Source organism: Magnolia sinica, chromosome 6, assembly GCF_029962835.1.
Source record: "Magnolia sinica isolate HGM2019 chromosome 6, MsV1, whole genome shotgun sequence".
NCBI lineage: Eukaryota > Viridiplantae > Streptophyta > Magnoliopsida > Magnoliales > Magnoliaceae > Magnolia > Magnolia sinica.
In genome coordinates, this window is record NC_080578.1 from 18,442,997 (window position 1) to 18,451,490 (window position 8,494).

The window sequence follows — 8,494 nt, forward strand, 5'->3', positions numbered from 1 at the left end:
ATGGTGGCTTCTTGTTTGAACGTGGGTGTCCACGTGCATATAGGACAGATTAAACTAACAAGCTTCCATCTGTTTAGACGTGGATTTTGTCCAATGCATTTACCACATGCATTAAACTATCATGGGTTATACACACACACACGGAGAGTTATATGATACTTGGAATGCGCATGATGCTTGATATGCATGCATAAAGAATTTTATGACCAACCAGACTGTACATTTGGCTCTCTCAGAGTCACAGTTTCAAAATCAGAGAAATCAGATTGGTTAGACAATCCTAATCACCGACTCTTAGACAACTGCTTCACAAGATAGGATGGTTGGATATTTTTTCATTTTTAACTGTTAAATAGATGTCCACCAATCTAAATAGTAACATAAGCTTAATTTTTAGTTCACAGTACATGTACACTGGTTATTGGTTAACGTCATTTGGACTTGGCTGCTTGTATGTACAATTTCTAGTAATGTCATAGTATCATCGGTCGTACCATACCAGAGTATCAAAGTTTTTCTTTCATATGAAACTGGTTGCACTACTTCGTGGTCACGGTAGGTCACTTAAAGCATTAATAGAAAAAAATTCAGGCGAGACCCACAGAGCGAGCGACAGGACTTTTACTGACAGTTGTGCTGGCCGCCGCTAAATCATCAGTTTTGTTGCAAAAATAATCAAAAGCTACGGATAAAATCCGTAGCTAAATATGACTATCCCCACAGCACGACCGTAACCATTAGCACCGTAGCCGCGGTAGATGCATAGCCTGCTGAGTGGGGTTCAGAAAATCAATTTCACATTGGCTAATATGGCAGTGTTGAATCCATATCAGCTTACCCCAGTAAGATACAGGGAAACTCTTAGTTATTCTAGGTATATGATAGGCAATAAATAAAATTCATGGAAGCCCTCCTAGGCATATACTGTAAAGAAATTGCTTCCTATTTCAGTTTTTAACTAACATATTATAGGCAGACAATGCCTATAGTGAAATAAATCAAACCTTAATTGAACAGTTTCTGTGAATTAAAGTACAGAACATATAACAAATATTAGCACATGGTTACATATCAAAATATCTGAAACAAATCTTTATACACTCTGAATCACCTACAAATAAGTTTTGTAAATTTTAAAGCCAGCAATTCAACAATGTAATGGAAGTTCCTAACTGAAATATAAATTGATCTATCAAAAAAGAAAAGCGAGAAACTGAATGAAGTTCAGGAGACAACCCTTGTACAAAAAGAAAAATGCAATATTACCTTCTACTGACCAATGATACACTGATGTTTGTGTGACCAGCCCCAACATCTTTGGCATAATCCACTTCCAAAACACAACCTGTGAATATAACAATATAGCATGGAAATTAATTGAGAAACGAAACAACCTATGAAACAAATAGAAAAGTGAGCTAATAAAGTTTAAAGTGGATGAGATTATCACCTGCTCAGGCATCTGATGTGATTTCATTTTTGCCTTCATCTTAATGTTGAATATTTGTAGGTGGTCCTGAATAGTTCCCTAAAGTTGAGCTTCAAACAGAATGTCACAGTTCACTTGTCATATATGAGATGCAACAAAGAAGATGCTCACCACCACAAGCACGAAGAAACAGATGCATTCAATAGCCAATGCCAAATAGTTGGGACAATCCTGAATAATGATATGACACATGCATTCCACGAAAATCCATGACAACCATTTATCGAATGGAGATTGAACAAATTAGCTCCAAAATAAGGAATAGGCATGAATATACAAAATAAATGGTAGCAGGAAAAAAAAAAGAGGGAACATTCATTTATAAGTTGAATTATTTCTCGAGTAGTGTACTAATAGTCAAAAGGACCACCAGGGTACAAGAAAAAACTAGAGTGGAGAGGTTGCTTGTGGGTTAAACGTAAGCCTATGTTGGCTTTCGTCGGTGAAAACAGAGCCATTGGTTGGCAATTCCGGGTGAAATCAGAGTTGGCCCTTGAGCAGCAGCCACATTTTCACTTTCCTAATATAACCCTAACCTTAATTTAAAAGAGATTCCCCCACATCCTTTGAATATAAGAACCTCAAAACCTAATTGTGGGGGCTAAAATATCTAACCACAACTAGAGTCTTTTATAGATCTAGATGCTGGTGGTTTTTCTTTGCTTCTCTACCTAGGTGTTTCCTTGTTCTGTGTGCATCGGGCACTCCATGTGGAGAAAAAAAATTGTCAAAAGAACATACACTGCTCTTTCCATCCATGGCACACTCAACAAGTGAAACATTCGACATGCATTTCATGAGCCTGGGATAAGTTGACTCAGCGCATATCTCAACTCATTGTGTACTAAAGATTTTAACACATATATTAGGGCCTTTATGCATCTCCCTTCCACATCAACTTGTACAAGGACCATAATCCACAAAATAAGTGAACAGTGAATTAACTAAACAAATTTATGAATCTGTTACCATTATAAAATCACAACTGCATGATGTCAAGAAGCATGAATTTCACCTATCCAGCAAGTTTAAAATTGTGTCCGCATGTATTCCATTCCAATATATAAATTTGGTAAATGGCACCTGGAACAAGAAAATGTCAAGATTCAATCAGTAAAGAGACCACACTCTCAAGAGAAATTTCAGTTGCTGATAATTCCCATAGCAACAAATTAAACAACAGTACGATCATTTGAATATAGTGCCACTACCTAATCAATGATAAGGTTGTGGAAAAAGTTTCACGCTGGCTGCCAACCTGATGCAACCCTTCTCCTTTATCGGGGCCTAGGACTGGCAATGTGAGCACAAAACTCCCACAGCTGCTATGTAATAATCAATTACATAGGCTGAGTAAAACCAACAAGCCAATGACAAAAGTATTCACTAGAAATCAGGGCTAAAAAAATAAAAAGATAGAAATTGGGTCTAACCAGGTATGCATTTTGGTTTCATGGCAGGCACTGTAACAAGGAGCCAATGAAGCTAGTTGTAACAGAGATGGCTTCAAAAAGAATGTTTGGTAATAGCCTTGTAGAGCTATCAACAACTTCACAGATTTATTCCAGCTGGCATTTCAGGTTTATTTAAAGCCTTGCAGAGCTTTGTAGCCTTGTATCACGAAGCAAATACATAAAAGCAAAATCAGACAAACAGAAAAAGGGGCATGCCTTACCACCAAAAAAGAAAACACAAAACTACAAAAATAACCCAAAAACAGCATCAGCAGATAGCTTCCCTCTGGACAGAACATAGCGTCAGGAGCCTAAAGCATCCTGGCTTGAAATAAGTTGACCGATTAGAAAACTTCTGTGAACATTTTATAAATTGACATTTTTTTTTTCCAGTTAAATCAGGCCTAAGAAATCTACATGGTGGCATCTTTTCTTATGGGTGGGCTTGGATATTGCACTTGCTCCTTGGCGTGTACATTAGCTCACTTGTACACACAAAACAGGCGTAATCAATGCTCAAGAGTTATAGTACACCTCATGCGTAGAATCACCAACATAAGAAATTAATCTAATATGATTTAATCATGTCACCACCCAGATTATCATAACTGTATTTCAAACGCAAAAGCATTTCATCATCCATACCTGATATCTCTGATGGTGGCTTGCTCTTGCTAAGAACTGATATTGCATGCTTCCATTCCTGTGGTGTCTTCTTGCATGCCATGGCCCGCCCGATGGTTATTAGCGCAAGGGGCAGACCTTTGCACTCTTTGGTAATCCTCATAGCAAGGGCCGGTATGTCCTGATGAGAAATCATGGTCTCTTCACCAACATTCTGTCAAAGATGACCTTGCTCTTGTTATGGCTGTTTGGATGAGGAATAATGATCATCTCTAGATCCAACGATTTCCATGTATCATCAAACAACAGCATGAATTTCTTCCTGCTCAAGACCTTGTAAATGTCTCGAGCCCGTGTCTCATTGTTACTTTCATTCTCTTCCCAAGACAAGCCCAACCGCTTCCCAATATCCTTCTGAATCTTTTCCACATTTAACTCTTTAGACACCACCACCCAAATGATGAAAGCAAATTCATGAGATCCACACTGTCCATCAGGTATAAAATCTAATGAAAAGTTTGGTCCACATAGTTGTAGGCAGTGTTTGAGTTCTCGGAGTAGCTGCGTGTTCGCTGGCAGGAGATAAAAATATTTGAGTGTGAATGAGTATTGTTCATGGAATGAAAGAATCTTAGCATCTACGTGTATCATGATATACTACTCGAAAGAACTAATAGATAGCCATCAAAAGGTGGGCTAGTCCTATACTTGAAGATTTATTTACTTAAACCAAGTAGTAACCACCTGTGTGAATGTTGGTTGGGATCACTTGAGAGATCATTGGATATGCCTAGATTTTGCTGGAACAAATTATCGTTGCTGCTTTGGTTTTGAAACGAGGCACCATGTTGCTGACTAGACAAGGCAGCAAGTTCAGTTGATATCCTGCATTTATTAGATGGACATGTTTAAATCACTGCATTTAGATTGAAGAGGAAACCAGTGACAAAATCATATATCAGACAATGTCAAGGAAAGGAAAACCACCATCAAACACTTGCAATGCTCCTGTAAAGTGCATCTCCATGTATATAAAGATTACATATCTAATGCCTGTAAGGATATTTTGTAGCCGGAAAGTTTTCCCTTTCATAAGCATCCTCTTTAAAGGTCACCTTGAATGACATATGCTTATAAAATAAAATGACTATACTACAACAAAACTAAAAGGAAGGCAACACGTAGATAAATCATTTAAGAGATTCTGGCATAATGGGTCAACGATTCAAAGGCAGAGGTCCCCTCCTTTATCCATGTGGTTCCAGAACCAGTGTACCTAGATGTTTTAATTTCCCATAAAATCTGCATAACACTCTTTGAAGCTTCAGAATATGCATAAATGAAATGCTTATAGTGATTCTATCATCAAGATAAATGTCGACATCTGATAGCTAAGTGAACAAGAGTGCAAGTCTAACAAAAGCACTGACAGATGAAATTTAACAAATTATACATGAAGAAGAAGAAAAGCATCATCAAAAAGATATATGAGAAGACAACATGTATAGCAACTCTTTGTCACCAAATTTGTTTCAATGTGTTTATGGTGAGTATCAAGTTGTGTTTCCTATAGTTAACACAAACATCCCAAATTTGGAAAATCCTAGTCACCGACTCTTCAGTCTTTCCTTTTATAGTTAACATCCCATGAATATAGCTAAAATTAAAGTAAATTGTACAAGGACAGCTGAAACTCCTTTTATAATTGTAAATGCTACAAGTGCAATTCCTCTCTAGATGAAGAGTGACCAGACTAGGAGCAAAATAAACATGGAGAAACAGTTTGTTTTAAGCCTCTACTCTAAACTATTGGTTTCACTTTAATTAAGCATAATACATCCAAACAGAAATACACTAATCTCAAATCAAATAGGTATTAGTATGTGAAAACATTAATAAATAATGGTTGCAAAGAAAGACACCAAAATCCCTGTCAAATCAATGGCACTTACAATCATACACACACACACATCTATAACATCAGGTTACAATAAAAATGTGGATAATAAGATAAACAAGATAACTAATTCAATCAATTCAGGTGGGTTTTTTTTTCCCTGCAAATGGAAGTCTGCAAATCATATGACTACATATCACAATGTTTATTGAATGGCCAATTATTCAGGAAATTCCTATCTCTGTGAGTATATGTTAATAACATGCCACATGACAAGAGCAATGTCCATTGGAAAAAATAAATTAAATGCATATGACTATACCAAATGGATCATAGAGAAATTAAAAACTAATGCATATGACTATACTGAAGCATACCAAACACTACAAAAAAACAGGGCTCGTTTCAGACTTAACAAGCTTTTGCATTGAACAAGTTGAGAAAGGAACCAGTTTCGACACTTGCATCATAGTTAGTTGTCCAGCAATACTTCTCCAAACATGTGATGCCATGCATGAGATCTGGACCATTCTTCTAGCCGTACCTCAGAAAACCACAACGTTAGGTGATCCTAGCCACTAGAAGACTTTCAATAATTACAAACAGATGGTTAAAAAGTCTCAACCAATGGCCAACATTTAACAATAAATCAGCTGTAATGCCCAAATCACTACGTCATTTTTTTTCTGAGGTGCACATAACAGAACCCGTCATTTTTTTTTCCTTCTTCTATGATGGTATTTTCTCAATCCATTCCCAAATCAAACTAGATCTGCATAAGAAGAAAAAAAGAAATAGAAAAAAGATTTTTTAAAAAAAGGGGAATTTCTCTAGAAAATATTACCAAGGTCACATGGCAACTGCCAGAAAGGTAATCTCCTTTCAGCTTCAATAATGAAATGTTAAAATATGTGTATTTTGCTTATTGGTTGCTTTCAGTTTCTCGTCTTCATCACTCAACCATCTCAAGATCCTGTAAGGAAATGAATCAACTGATGCATGATTGAACCCACTTACCAGCATAAAACAAATTGTAAGACTCTGTGCCATGCTTCAATAAATGAAAATCAAATTGTAGAAAAACTTACTGTTTGTCTTTTTTTTTTTATCATTCACTTTTAAACACTAGTTGTATCTGTGGTCATATGGTTAGCATTGTTTGATCTGATCAATTTAGTGCCTCACTACCACAACTTATGAATTATTCATAGTCTGCAAATGCATGGAATTCAAATTTATTTGCATGTAGAGTCAAAACATAAAGAAATTTCCTCAGATACCATGAGTAAAAATTACATGGCTATATAATTTCGACAGACAAAAGCAACAGTTCCTGATCTTTATACTTACTCTTTGCTTTCCCAGAATAGGGGTAGTTTGCTGTAAAGCATTCTGCAACGCTATAAAAAAAGGCATGAAATTTTAGATTCATGTATTTATATCATTTCTTAGCAAAGTAATTGGCATTCCTAAAAATACAAAATGCAAATTAGAAGGATGTGTAAGCTCACTGATCTTTTTCTGTATATGGAAAGCTAGCCACCAAATTATTGTCGATGAAAAGAGAGGAACGTCCATTAAAGAATAAGATAATGAAAAAGAAAGTATATACCAAAACCTATCTCTACTAGATACACTGGCTAGTCCATCATCAAAGGGCCACCAGGGAATATTGTAGTTAACACCAAAACCTCCAAATCGGCAGTCAAAACCCTAAAAATCAAGAAAACATGAATAAATAACCATCAAATCCTCCAAATCAGCCATCAAAACCCTATAAATAAACAAAATATGAACAAATAAACATCAAATCTACCAAATCAGCTATCAAAACCACCTGAAATTCCAATTTCAAAAATCCTCAAGATCCCCAAAATTCTAAAATCCCCAAATCCCTAATTTGTAATATCAGAATATCCCCAATTAGGGAATCGACACTACAAATCCCTAATTAGGGATTCGAAACTCAAAAATTCCCAATACACAAATCATTGCACAATGTTACTTGAAGGATTAAAAAATGCCAAAAAATGCCCAAATTGATATGAATAGATAAGGAGAGAGAGAGAGAGAGAGAGATACCTGATGTTGCAGCAGAATGCTCCTTGATGTGTGGTAGATCAAGCAGAGAGAGAGATACATGATGTTGCAGCAGAGGGCCGAGGAGAGAGAGAGAGAGAGAGAGAGAGAGAGAGAGAGAGATCGGGATAGAGAGAGTGAGAGGGAGAGGGAGAGGGAGAGGGAGAGGGCCGGAGATGGAGAAGGAGAAGCAGAGAGAGGGAGCGCGCGCGAGAGAATCGACCGATATCGATCGAGAGAGAGCTCTAAAACCCTAGAAAAAGCAGAGAGAAAGAGAGAGAGAGAGAGAGAGAGAGAGAGAGAGAGAGAGAGAGAGAGAGAGAGAGAGAGAGTTGCGTGATGGAGGGGCTCCGCCACTATGGGTCCCTCAATACATGATACAAAGCATACATCAAGATGGGTCCCAAATTCATCGACACCGGCCCTTGTTGGAACCCAAGCGTCTGTCCAATGGAAATGAGTTCGCCGGCGTGGTTAAAATTCATCCGCGAGCTTTACCTCATATCCTCGGGGTTTTACTCCTGACTATGATGGCCATTGTTCAGTGATCCATACCATCAATCTTCTGGTCCCCTCCGTGGATCCTCCCGCCAACACTCTCTTTATTAAAACAATCCTATCCTTTCACTTTTGTCCTCAATATAGGACCATGATGGGTGGCTAAGATTTTTCCAATCTGCCAAAGCTGTATCGTCGTCTAGCCACAGTCAAATGCAACAGACCAATGATCTGGATTATGGAAGAGTGGCCCCACTTATCAGAACCAAAAACACGCGTACGATAAATGAACCTTCGGGTCGACGATGCGATAATTCCTTATCTTGAATTCTAGCAAATTATCTTCATTACCATCCAAAACGAACTCCCAGCTACTCAACTATATATATCATTAGCTACTACAAGAACCCATATAACCAATTTCAAAACACTTCTTTTTTCTTCACCTTATTC

General features: G+C 37.3%; 1 long non-coding RNA gene across 1 annotated transcript; it reads right to left on the minus strand.

The window, feature by feature from the left end:
* Nucleotides 1-989: 989 nt before the first annotated feature.
* LOC131248450 (uncharacterized) lies at nt 990-5,406 on the minus strand. The gene is made up of 5 exons (XR_009172236.1): nt 4,555-5,406; nt 4,312-4,452; nt 2,459-2,572; nt 1,451-1,539; nt 990-1,345 (listed from the first exon to the last, which is right to left on the minus strand). It is a non-coding gene; the product is annotated as an uncharacterized LOC131248450 (long non-coding RNA).
* Nucleotides 5,407-8,494: the final 3,088 nt, after the last annotated feature.